This window comes from Fukomys damarensis, unplaced genomic scaffold, assembly GCF_012274545.1.
Source record: "Fukomys damarensis isolate Sample0158 unplaced genomic scaffold, DMR_v1.0_HiC HiC_scaffold_36, whole genome shotgun sequence".
In the NCBI taxonomy this organism is placed as follows: domain Eukaryota; kingdom Metazoa; phylum Chordata; class Mammalia; order Rodentia; family Bathyergidae; genus Fukomys; species Fukomys damarensis.
In genome coordinates this window covers 4108710-4122298 of record NW_022900948.1, presented here as the reverse complement: position 1 = coordinate 4122298, position 13589 = coordinate 4108710, and positions in this window count along the sequence as shown.

Sequence of the window (13589 nt, the reverse complement as noted above, 5' to 3'; positions counted from 1 at the left end):
GGAACTAGCAGATAGAATCAACAACTGGGATCTCATCTTACTAAAAAGCTTCTGTACTTCGAAAGAAACTATTAGCAGAACTAAGAGACAATCTACAATGCGGGAAAAATTTTTTACCAGCTGTACCTCAGACAAAGGACTATTATCAAGGATATATAAAGAACTCAAAACAATCAGTCCCCCAAAATATAAAGACCCGATCAAAAATGGGCATCCAAAATGAGCAGACATTTCTCAGACAAAGAAGTAAAAGTAGCAAGAAAATATATGAAAAAATGTTCCACATCACTGGTCATTCGAGAGATGCAGATGAAAACAACACTGAGATTCCACCTCACCCCACAAAGAATGGCTGCTATCAAGAAATCACACAATAACAAATGTTGGCGGGGTTGTGGGGAGAAAGGAACCCTCCTCCATTGTTGGTGGGAGTGCAGACTAGTGCAACCACTATGGAAATCAATATGGAGATACCTCAAAGAGCTTGGACTGGAGGTTCCATTTGACCCAGCCATCCCTCTGTTGGGTATCTTTCCAAGAGAACTAAAAGAATCATATCACAGAGAAGTATGTGCACCCATGTTTATAGCGGCACAGTTTGTAATAGCTAAATCTTGGAAACAACCTATTTGCCCATCCGTTGGAAACTGGATAAAGAAGTTGTGGTTTTTCTATAAAATGGAATATTACTCAGCCATAAAGAGCGAGAGAATAGATTCATTCATAGGAAAATGGATACATATTGAAGATATACTCCTAAGTGAAATAAATAAGTCACACATGTATAAATACCAAATAGTTTCCCTGGTGTGAATATTCTGCAACAATGCATAAGATTCTAATAAGATTACTGACATTTAGAAATTTGAAGAAAGGAGCTAAAGGTGTAGGGAAGGTGTGATGCGTAGGGGAAGAACAAAAAGGGAAAAGAAAAAAATGTGAGAGAATGAAAAGATGAAAATAAAGTGTTTGTAGATGGGGATGGGAGGAGGGAGTGAAGGGAGGGCAGAGCTAAGGGGAAAAAATGAGAATCAAGACTTGCCATGTAGAGGTACATGATCCCAACAATGAATGTAACTGTACTGTATCCCTAAAATGTACCAATAAACTCAATAAAATAAAAAAAAAGCTATAAATGACTCTACTTTCACATTCTTTATGGCTGAGTAGTATTCCATTTTATATAAAAACTACATCTTCTTTATTCAGTCTCAATTTAATGGGCAATTGGGCTTTTTCCAAGTTTTAGCTATTGCAAACTGTGCCACTTTAAACATAGGTGTGCATATATCACTGTGGTATGGCTCTTTTAATTGCTTTAGAAAGATACCCAGCAGAGGGATGGCTGGGTCAAATGGAACCTCCAGTCCAAGCTCTTTGAGGTATCTCCATATTGATCTCCATAGTGGTTGCGCTAGCCTGCACTCCCATCAACAATGGAGGAGGGTTCCTTTCTCCCCACAACCCCGCCAACATTTGTTATTGTGTGATTTCTTGATCGCAGCCATTCTTTGTGGGGTGAGGTAGAATGTCAGTGTTGTTTTCATCTGCGTCTCTCAAATGACCAGTGATGTGGAACATTTTTTTATATATTTACTTGCTGCTTTTACTTCTTTGTCTGAGAAATGTCTGTTCATTGCAGATGACCATTTTTGATTTGGAATTTATATTTAGGTGGTCTGATTTTTTTGAGTTCTTTTTATATTCTAGATGATAGACCTTTGTCTGAGGAACAGCTGGTAAAAATTTTTCCCACATTGTAGATTGTCTCTTAGCTCTGTTGGTGATTTCTCTTGCAGTGCAAAAGCTTTTTTAAAAAATGAGATCCCAATAGTTGATTCTTTGTGTCAGTTCCCATGCTACCAAGGATTTGTTCATAAAGTCTTTTCATATGCCGATATCTTCAAGAGTTCTACTTTACTTAACTTCTATCAAGTTTAGTGTTTCAGTTTTAATATGTATATCTTTAATCCATTTGAATTTTAGTTTAGTGCATGGTGAAAGATAGGGGTCTAGTTTTAGTCTTTGACAAGTTGTAATCCATTTTTTTTGACATCATTTATTAAAGAGGCTATCTTTCCTCCAGTAAGAATGGTTGGCTCCTTTGTCAAAGATGAGGTAGGTGAGTATATCTGGAGTCATTTCTGCATCTTCTAATCTATTCTGCTGATTCTCAGTCTGTTTGTTTGCCAATACCACTCTGTTTTTAACACAGTGGCTTTATAGCATGGTTTCAAGTTGGGGATTGTGATACCCACTGACAGGTCTCTCTTACCCAGAATTGCTTTTGCTATTATAGGGCTCTTGTGATTTCAAATGAATTTTTGCATTATTTTCTTTAGTTCTCTGAATTATACTGTTGGGATTTCAGTCAGGATTGCATTAAATCTGTATAGCTGTTCTCGAAGTATGGCTATTTTCACTATATTGCTGCTTTCTACCCAGGAACAACAGAAATCTCTTCATTTTCTTATATCCTCTTTAGTCTCTTTTTTTGGAGTGCTGTAGTTTTCAGTGTAGAGATCTTTTGTTTCCTTCATCAGATTGATTACAAGATATTTCATTTTTTTGGATGCTATTGGGAATGGAATTGTTTCCCTAATTTCTGACTCAGTGAGTTTTTCATTTGTGTATGAGAAGGCTATTTTTTTTATGTGTCAACCTTGTATCCAGCTACTCTACTGAATCTGTCAATTAAGTCTAGAAGTCTTTTGGCAAAATTTTTTAGGTCTTCTATGTAGAGTATCATACTGTCAGCTAATAATGACAGTTTAACTTCTTCCTTTCCTATCTTTATTACTTTTATGTTTTTCTCTTATCTAGTTGTGGTGGCTAATGGTTCTAGTAGCTCACTGAACAGGAATAGTGGTAGTGGACATCCAGCAAAGACTACACTTGAAATCAATGCATCTCTAACTTAAGTATATCCATCAATTATGAAGGAATCTTATAATTTGGAATATCAACAGTACAACATGGATATTTATTTCTATCAAGTTTTGAAGTGTTGTTCTGGTCATTTGAAAGATGCAGATGAAAACAATACTGAGATTCCACCTTAACCTAGAATGTCTGCTATCAAGAAATTAACCAATAACAAATGCTGGTGGGATTGTGGGGATAAAGAATCCTCTTCCTTGTTGGTGGGGGTGCAGACTGGTACAGCTACTGTGGAAGTCAATAAGGAGATACCTCAATGAACTAGGATTAGAGGTCCCATTAGATTCAGCCATCCCTGTGCTGGGTATCTTTCCAAAGAAGTTAAAAGGACCATAACACAGCTATATATGCACACCCATGTTTATAGTGGCATAGTTTGTAATAGCTAAAACTTTAAAACAGCCCAGTTTCCCATTATCTGGAGATTGGATAAAGAAGATGCAGTTTTTCTATAAAATGGAGTACTACTTATCCATAAAGAATAAGAGACTAGAGTCATTTATAGCTAAATGGATGAATATTGAGTCCAAAGTCTTTTTTTTTTTCTTTGAGTTTATTTGTATTTTTTTAGGTATACAGTACAGTTGCATTCATGATTGGAATCTGGTGCCTTTACATGATATATCTTGGTTCTTATTTTTTCCACATAACCCTGCCCTCCATTCACTCCCTCCACCCTTCGCTATTTACAAAGACTTTGTTGACATTTTTTCCTTTTCTCATATTTCTCACAATATCAATCATACAATTTGAACCTTATTGACATTTATATACTGAATACTGTGAAATAGGAAGAAAAGGGCTAAAGGAGTAGGGGAAGTGAGAAGGGTAGGGGAAAGAAAAGAAGGAAAAAGAAAAAAATAATTTCCCTGTTTGTAATAGGGAAAGGTGCAGGGGGTGAATGGAGGGCAGGGTATACAGAAAAAATAACAACCAAGATACATTGTGTATAGGTATAAGATCACAATGATGAATGTAACTGTGGAAATATCTAAAAAGAACAATAAACAGTGAAAAAAAAAGATTTGAAGTGATAACAGTGCTAGTTTACACAACTACATTTGTTTAAAAAATGCTTCCAACTCTTCTGTTTTCCTCTATTTTTCTATCTTTGCGTATCAACTGGTATTTTAAGGACAATGTATGTAAGCCTTGCCTTTCCTATATTTCACAGTCTGGATTTCCTGCAAATCACTTCCAATAACACTATTCTCCTTTATCCATTGTAATTTACTCATGAAGCTAATATCCCTAGTTTGCCTGGTATGTGTTTTTCCAGTTGTATTTTTTTGTTCTGTTTTGTTTTGATTAGAGCCTTTCTGCTTCTTCCTGCAAGAACATTTTCTGATCACTTTTGTGCTTTTAAGAAAATATTGATTAAATAATATTCCCACTTAACAAAATACCTTTTACTTCACCTTTAGAAAACATTTTCTATAGCAATAAAGAAAAACTCACTATATTTTATTCCTTTTAATTATAAATGAATAGAGGTGGGATTACTATATTAACTCACTAAATTATGTTAGCCTTTTTTTTAAAGGAAGTTTAAAACTGAGCCTCCTGAGGTTTTTCCTTGTTACAGTTCTAGGAAATGAGGTTAATCCCATAATTCTTAATTTACATCATGTGGGCTACCATGTTAGCTGACCCTGATCAGACTTTATCCACAAAAAGATTTCCTTAAACCTCAATCAGAAAAGAAGTAATCGAGGGATAATTTAAACCATAAGAACTTTTAAATTTATAACTGGAAGATATTAGCTTATCTGTTTAATTTTAGTAAGACAGCTGCCTATCTGACTCACTTACTATTTGTAGGGTTCTACACTGTTTCATTTGGTTCCTAAATCCTTATTAAGTCTTTTGAAATACAGCTAGATTAATACAATGCCTTAAGTAATACTTTTCTTCTTTTCTTATTAGTTGCTTGGTAAATTCTTCCCATTTTTTTCTCTTTTGCTGGATTTTGCGTATGTCACATTTCTGATAATCATTGTTTAAATCAGTTTGTCCTCTCTCACAGTTGGCATTTTTTAAGTCTGGTAATTTTGTGTTGCTTCCTTTAGAACTTGGCTCGTGAACATTTAAATCTAATGATGTTATGATCACTTGATCTTAGATGCTCCCAATGTGAAGCTTATTTAACATCCTTGGCACTTTTTCAGGGATGACTTCCAGCGTTCACTGGAGTCACATTGGCTGCTCAGCAGACTATAGAGCAAAGCAATCCTGATACACAGGCCCCGAGGAAGCATGGAACCCCTGCCTTCCTAGTGCTGCCAAGCTGGTTTCTCTAATAATATACCAGCAGTGGAAATTTGCTTGCAAGCCCTATTTTTAGTGTGAATCTTGGAATATAACCCAGTTATCTTGTAAAATTTTGTGTGGAATTCTGATGAGGAAGCCAGTCTTTTGCATCTGTCTCTCTATGACTATCTGTAATTTTGGCTGGTTCTGTGTCTTTGATCTGCTTTTCATTCCTCTTCACTTTTCAGAGTCAATAGTCCTGGGCTTGAAATTTCTTCCGAATTCCTTGAAATATTAAATGGCCAAGGTCAGGGATTTTCAAAAGTGGGTTTAAGGGAAATATGTACACAGTGGCTATATTGACTTAATTTTTCTCTCCACAAATTACAGTGAAGAGATAGCCTCAGAAGAAAATTGTTATCTTGTAACATAATTCTTCTAAAATAAAGTATTTTATGAAGAAAATAATATATTTTTATAAAGAAAAATAATCAACACTTGAAAATTAACATGTATATCCTGGCATAAATGATTAATAAGTCTTCAAATTTTTCCAATCAGGAATGATGATACAATTGCTTCTTGACTGTCTCTCACATCTACTATTATAGTATAATATTTTTATATTCTATTATGATATTATAATATTATTTTATAATTTTTATCATTTTAGAACTGTCTTCTTTATTGTTTTCTAACCCAAACAATTAATTTAGATGCTCAGTTACAATCTTGCTTTATAGTATCATAGAATCATTTTGATTCAATAACATTTACAATGAAGGCACAAGACCTCTAGAAGTAGAAAATTTTGCCTCTTTGGATATATGCATAGGAAACTTCTAGCTTTGTTATTTAAACAAATGGGAGATGACTTTTATTAAGGAGAGAATAAAAAATTCTAATCAATATTCAAAACATAAGTTTCAGATATTATTGATTATGTAAAGCATAATTGCCAAATGAGGTCTCATCGACTGGATCATTCATATATGTTAAGACATATTCTAAGTATATATGTATATATACATATATATGTATATGTGTATGTATATGGATGTGCTAGATGATTAAGATACTTCAAAATTTTACCATGCTGATGTAATAAACTTGATTTCTTAAAGAAGTGTGCATATATCTGATAATCCCCCCAAAACCCCTTTATAGTTTATATACATGTAGTTGTGAGGTGAGGGAAAGACCAGAGCTTCTTTTGTTACCCATCAAGTTGACATAGAGCTAAGAATTCGAGGAGACCAAGGTAATAGAGTCAGGGCAGAGTATTGGAGGAGAACACGCAGCTTAGAATGACAGCCATAGAAATTTCAAAGCATTCCTTGAATTCCATAGAAATTTCAAAGCATCCCACCAAATCCAGGTAAGTGTGTACGCATAAGACAAATCTTTGAAGGTAGAAATGACATGCAGTCAGCTGAGTAGGATTAATAATATATGACTGGGTAGTGTTCACTTTTCTAAGAACTAAGGAGTCCTCTTAAATAACAGACTGCTTTAAAACCTCAGAATTCTATTGCCTAAATTGTGGAGTAAGAAGTTTTTGGCTAAGACATTACACTAATCTCACATAAAATAATTTGAAATGATAAAATTTGAAATAAAAATTTGAAACAGTTTACAATTAACTGTTCCCCCAGTCAAAGCTTAAAACTATTGACAATAATAAAAAGACACACATAAAAATGTAAATTCACGATGTCTGCCATCTAAGAAAAAAAAATCAGGCATGCAAAGAAGCAGAAAAATACAACTAATAAGAGAAAAATTAATAAAGCTAAACTGACATAGATAATAAAATTAATAGATGAGAATATGAAAAGATCTGTAAGAAATGTGTTATTTCAGTATATTAGAGAAAAGCATTAGTCAACTAAGGAGAGACATGGCAAATAAGAAAGAATCCAATGGAAATTCTAGACTTAAAGTTATAAATTTAGATATATAAAATATAATGGATATGGTAAACAACATAAGAAACATTGTATAGAAATTGTGTAATTGTATAGAAATTGCAAAATTGTAGACATTGTAATATTATGTGTAGGAAAACTGAAAAAAGATGGAGAAAAACACCATAAATCAGAACACTATAAAGTATCTGTAACTTCCAGAGAGAGGTAGAGGCAGTAAACATTACTGGAAGAAAAAATAACAATTTCTCACATTTGTTGCAAATATTTATGGAAGAAATATGTAGTTTCAACCAAGTCAACCAACCCAAGTAAAAGAGAGAAACATACTGCACAAATGAACATTTTAATTAAATTAAGTATTTTTAAAAAATAAATTTAAAAGAACCCAGAGCAAAATTTTATGATTTCCCAGAAGAGACAAAAATGATAATTAATTTCTTTTCCGAAATAATGAAAACCAGGAGGCAGCACAGAAACATTATTAAAGTACTGAAATAATTATTTTTTAAAATCTGTTGACATAGAACTTTATTTTCAGTAACATTATTATTAAAAGAAAAGGCAAAGTATGATAATTTGAGAAACAAGATTGCTGAAAAGGGTCACTCCTAGAAGAGGATCATCATGTTAATCATTTATGAAGAAAAATGCTACCTGATAAAAACATGGATGTAAAAAAAAATAAAGAACACCAGAAATTTCAATATGGCATAGTACAACTGTAATTATAATAAATATAAATTTCTATTTCAAAAAAATGTAACTTTAAGGATAAGTAACATTTTAAAAGATAATTTTCTGAAAAATTAAATGAGTGAATAAACATATTCTCTAAGAAAAAATATGAATGCATGATTTCAAAGTCTTGAAATGTAATGTTATTTGAGGCTGTTGAGATACTTTAATTATATACTTAATAAATTATAAAACAATCAGTTAAAAGAAAATCCAGCTAATAATTCTGTAAGACCACCAGGGATCTTCACCAAATGTTTCGAAGAACTACCAATCAGTGACAGCAAGACAACACTCCAGAGGAACAGAACGAGCCTCACCCAAGAATGATATCAAACAGACCTTTATTAGTCTGGCCAGATGGCCCCTCCGAGCAACGACTTGGAGAGCGCCCCGAGCCCAGAGTACAAGAGGGTTTTATATGTTTCTAGATGGGGCAGAAGCAAGCAAAATTATAGAAGTCATGTGGCACTTAGAAGAAAGGAACAGAACATATAGTTTGCACAGGATGAGGCTGATAGTTTTGTGACAAAGTACAGAGCTGTGGTTAATCTCTATAGGAGTGTCATTTCCATGACAAAGTGTAGGGCTATGGTTAATCTTTATGGGAATCATCTATCTCTTCTACCTGGAGTGTTCACAGTTGGTGTTTGTTCCTGACCATTTTCCTGAGTATGTGCTGTCTTTTTGATGACTCTGGGCCTTTCCTGCTATCTTAAGAGGGCGACCTTAACCTTTAACTAAGATGGTGTCCACGCTGACTCTTTATACCTGACAAATTCAACGGAAGAGTCATAGAAAAACTGTATACTCCATCCAAAAAGAAACAGAAAAAACATGAAGAAAACAAAAAAACAGAAAGGATAAATGTAAATTGAGTAGAAAAGTGGTTGACATAGCAAATGGGCTTTTTCCAAGTTTTAGCTATTACAAACTGTGCTGCTATAAACATTGGTGTGCATATATCACCATGGTATGTTTCTTTTAATTATTTTGGAAAGATACCCAGCAGAGGGATGGTTGGGTCAAATGGAACCTCTAGTCCCAGCTCTTTGAGGCATCTCCATATTGATTTCCATAGTGGTTGCACCATCTGCCCTCCCACCAACAATGGAGAAGGGTTCCTTTCTCCCCACAACACAAGCACTTTTAATACTACTATAGCTATAAAAGAGAGAAGAGTCAGAAAGCAAATAAAAAGCTTGAGCAACCTAAATAACTTAGGTATTGACATTCATAGAATACTTGAGGAAATAATCGACACTTTTTCCCACCTTTGGTACTCAGGTTCTTGCACTTGGGAGGAAGCAGGCACCAGGTGCCAATGAGCTAAATTTCCAGCCCCATAATTCTTTCAAGTGAACATGGAACATTTATTTACCAAGACAGACCACATTTTGATCATATAAACACGAATCAAGAAAAATGGATTCATAATGAGGCCATACTCTAAGGGAAATAAATAAGACACACGTGTAAATACTGAATAGTTTCTCTGGTGTGAAAAACTGAAATGCAAATAAGATCCAGATTACATAACTGACAACGTGAAGCAGGAAGAAAAGGGCTAGAGGTGTAGGGGAAGTGGGAAGGGTAGGGGAAAGGGAACAAGGGAAAAGAAAAAACATGAGAAACTGAAAAAATGGAAATAAAGTCTTCGTAGATAAGGGAGGGTAGAGGGGGTGAAGAGAGGACAGGGACAAGGGGAAAAAATGAGAACCAAGACCTGTCATGTAAAGGTACAAGATCCCAATGATAAATATAACTGTACTGTTTACTTAAAAAGTACCAGTAAACTCAATGAAAAACATAGTTTAAATAATAAAAAATGATATCCTATAATTACAATTATTTTAAACAACAAAGTAATTACTGAATGATATATGAAAATTTGAAAATAATTCAGGAACTAAAGAATACAATTTTTTTTTTTATTTTTTGAGACAGGGTCTCATTATGTAGTTGAGACTGACCTGAACTCACTATGAAGCCCAGGCTGGTCTTGAACTCACAGAGATCCTCCTGTCTCAGCCTCTGGAGTGCTGGGATTACAGGCATGCACCATCATGCCAGGCCAAGAGTACATTTCTAAGTGACCCAAGGCTCAAAGAAAAAAATTTCAATATGAATTCAAAAGTACTTTTAACATAATAATGATACAGGCAATTATTAGAGAAAATATAGAGTATTTCATCTTATATTTTAGGCATCTTTAAGTCAATATGACATTCTTACATACAAATTTAGTAAATGATGGGTGGATAGACAGATATTGTATGCAATGTATGAAACATTATATAACATTTATGATGAGGTTACCTCATTAATAAAAACTAATGAGTGAACAACACTCTAGGAATCTCAAAGGGATAATGTTTCATTTTCATCCTTTGGAATGAGGGGTAAGTACTGTGTTATCTGCTGTTATCACAATGTAAGTTACTCTTAGTCACCTGGCTGAGCTACTGTTCAACAGGGTTCTGTACAGTAATGCTATGCTTTCTCCTTCATTCGGTGCTTTTTGGAAGAAAGTTGTTCTGTTTGTCTAGATTTAAGGAAATCGAAGTTCTGATTTATCTTCTCTAGGGTTAAAAGCCTACATTATTCATGTCTCTGCTTCTCAGAAGATTGGAAATTTCTCTTGTGGGTCTTCTAATTCAGTAATTTATATCAATGAAGACTCGTGGTTCTATAGTTAATATTTTGGGCTATTATCCAATACTCTTATTTTGCTGCTGAAATTGTTTCAACTGCAGTCCTTGGAAACACTTTCAGCTGTCTTCTGTGTCCCTTTGACTTACTATCTTCTGAGAACTTATGTATTAAATGGATTGTTCTTTCTTTTATCACTACCTTACTTTTAGACAGCAGGACACACCAGATCATTTTATATTTTCCTGTTCCAGTCATAAAATGACCACCAATTTCTCCAGGGAGACCTGATCCACTTACTACAGAATAGTATTAGAAACCAAGGTCTGTGTATAAGGTGTTCATTACCAGTGGCTTTTAGGGTCTTTCAATTAATAGAGCAAGACACACCATATATGTGTACATATTAACCTATATTTTATGCACAAACACTCATATATGTGTGTGTGCTTCTACACACACATATAAACACACCTTATATACACAAATATGCATATTTATTATTACACAAAACTTGTGTTCACAATAATGTCTCTACTTTTGTTGCTCCTTGGATCATTTTAGCTTTATCATTTATCCTTTACTTATTTAGAATTGAGAAACATGGCTCCCATCATCTAATATTCATTTAATTAAACGTTTCATTCTAGTATTCAGGTAGAGCTTTTCCAAAGTTGTCAACCCTACTCCCACGGAAAGCAACGCTACCAATTTCACCTGGTGCTTATGTGAAACTTCTTTTTCCTTTCGTCTAATCTGCTTGACTCACTGTCAAAGTACTTATGTCAACAACTTTATCCCCTTATCCTCTTCATTCAGGTTGTTTCAGAAATTGGTGGCACAGTCAACAGTGTCACATTGTCCTCTCCATTCTGTGATCTCCTGATGTCCTGAATAAATTCATTTTTAATTCATGTACATTATGGTTGACATAAGTCATGCATTTGGCAAGTAAACGGTGTTATGAATTTTCCATTACAGTATTATAGAAATTGCACATTCTGTTTTCTAAAATGTTTCAGTATATGCTCAATTTTACTAACAGTTTATCTTAATTCACTGAAAAGTAAGTTTATGCTATCTCTTTGTTTCTTTTTAAAATTAATTTTATTGGTACATTTAAAGTATACAATATAATGACATTCATTTTTGGAAATGTGTGCCTTTACATAATCAATCTTGGTTCTTATTTTTCCCCATCCCCCTGCCCTCCCTTCACTCCTCCCTCCTTCCCTCCCTATCTGCAAAGACTTTGCTTCCATTTTTTCATTTTATCATATTAATTCCATTCCCTTCTTTTGTTTCCGCATCCTTCCCATTTCCCTTTCCTCTTTTTCCCTTTCCTTCCTATTTCACATTATCTGTCATACCATTTAGTCCTTATTTACACCTTCAGTTTCTCACATTATAGAAACGATTTGGTATTTACATATGTGGGTCCTGTTTATTTCACTTACATTGAGTATTGCCTCAATGTACATCCATTTAACTATAGATGTCTCTGATTTCTCATTTTTTTGCAGCTGGATAGTACTCCATTTTAGAAAAAACACATTTTTTAAATTGTAGGCATCTTTTTGGTTATGTCCTCTATGTACTGAGAAACTACTTTGAAGGTAACGATACACAGTGTAATAACTACTGTTACTCTCATGATTTGGTCATGAAAATTTGTTTTATTTCTCATAAAATAAAAGTAATCAATAAAATTGAGAATCCCATCTTTCTTCATTCCCACCACCACCACCACACTCACACACATGCACACATACACAGAATATATAAACAAAGTTTTCAGACTGGGAATTTAGCTCATTGGTTCTGCTGCCTGCCTCGCAAGATCAAGGGCCTGAGTTCGATTCCTGATGCTAAAATAAATAAGTAAATATAAAGTTACTTTTTTAAAATAAAAACATTCATTGCCAAATCCTGAGAAGCTTTATTTTTTTGCATTTTACGTTGGTTTGTAATCTATCTTGAGTTAATTCTTGTGAAAGATGTAAGTTATAGGTCTACGTTAATTTTTTTTCATAGCTATGTTTAATGTTTCCAGTACTATTTGATGAAAACACGTTCACTTCTGCATTGAATTGCTACTCTGTCAAAGAACCATTGCCTGAAAAAGACACATAAGAAAAATTTCCTTATTAGAATTTTTCATCCCTTGTTGCTGCATTTAAAAATGGTAATAGCTATGAAAAAATGACACATAATCATCAGTGTGCACAGAAACTCTTGACTCTAAAATTATATGGGTAACAAAGGTTGCCTTAAAATTTAGGAAATAAGAGCATTTTTGGCTATAACATTTTTTTCATAGACTCCCTGTTAACAAAATTTAAACTTTGATTCTTTCAAGTAAAAGTTATGTCGATGTATTATTCTAGCTGCATATTTTACAGAACATAATATATATAAAAATTTCAACAGAATCTAGATATTGCTTGTATACAATTAGTTGATATCTATAAAGTGTAGCTAACTCTTTCTGTATTATTACATACATGTAAAAAGAAATATAGATATCCAGTATTAGGTAGGAAAACATAGTAAGTGTCAATGTTTTTTATAAACAACGAAAATTTATTTATTGAAATTTATAGTAACTATACAAGATTGCTATCTAAAGCAATCCCAAATGCCCAAACTAAAGTAAGGATCGCTCCACTCTTTCCTTATTGGAATTGATTCAAACAACCTACAGCAACCATAACGCGACCCATTTAGTGAACACAGGAAGTGATGGTGACTGTTTTTCCAATAGGAATCAAGGGAAGAGAGACTGTTTCAGAGTTACTTGGCAATGCAAGAATGTAAATGCTGAAGACAAACTGCTTGGATGCAAAAACTATCATTTTGAGACATGTGAATTGAGGAAAAATATTTTTAAAATTATAAATATGATGTAAAAATTCCACTTACAGGGAAAAAATGAAGCTAAATAGGATGTAAACAACTTTATCAGATTTGAGATTCATTTATGATAGTCAACATTTTGGAAACATATTTTCCAAGCTACTTTTGAATAAGCATTTAGTATAAATAAAACTTGTGCATATATAAAATATATAACTATATATA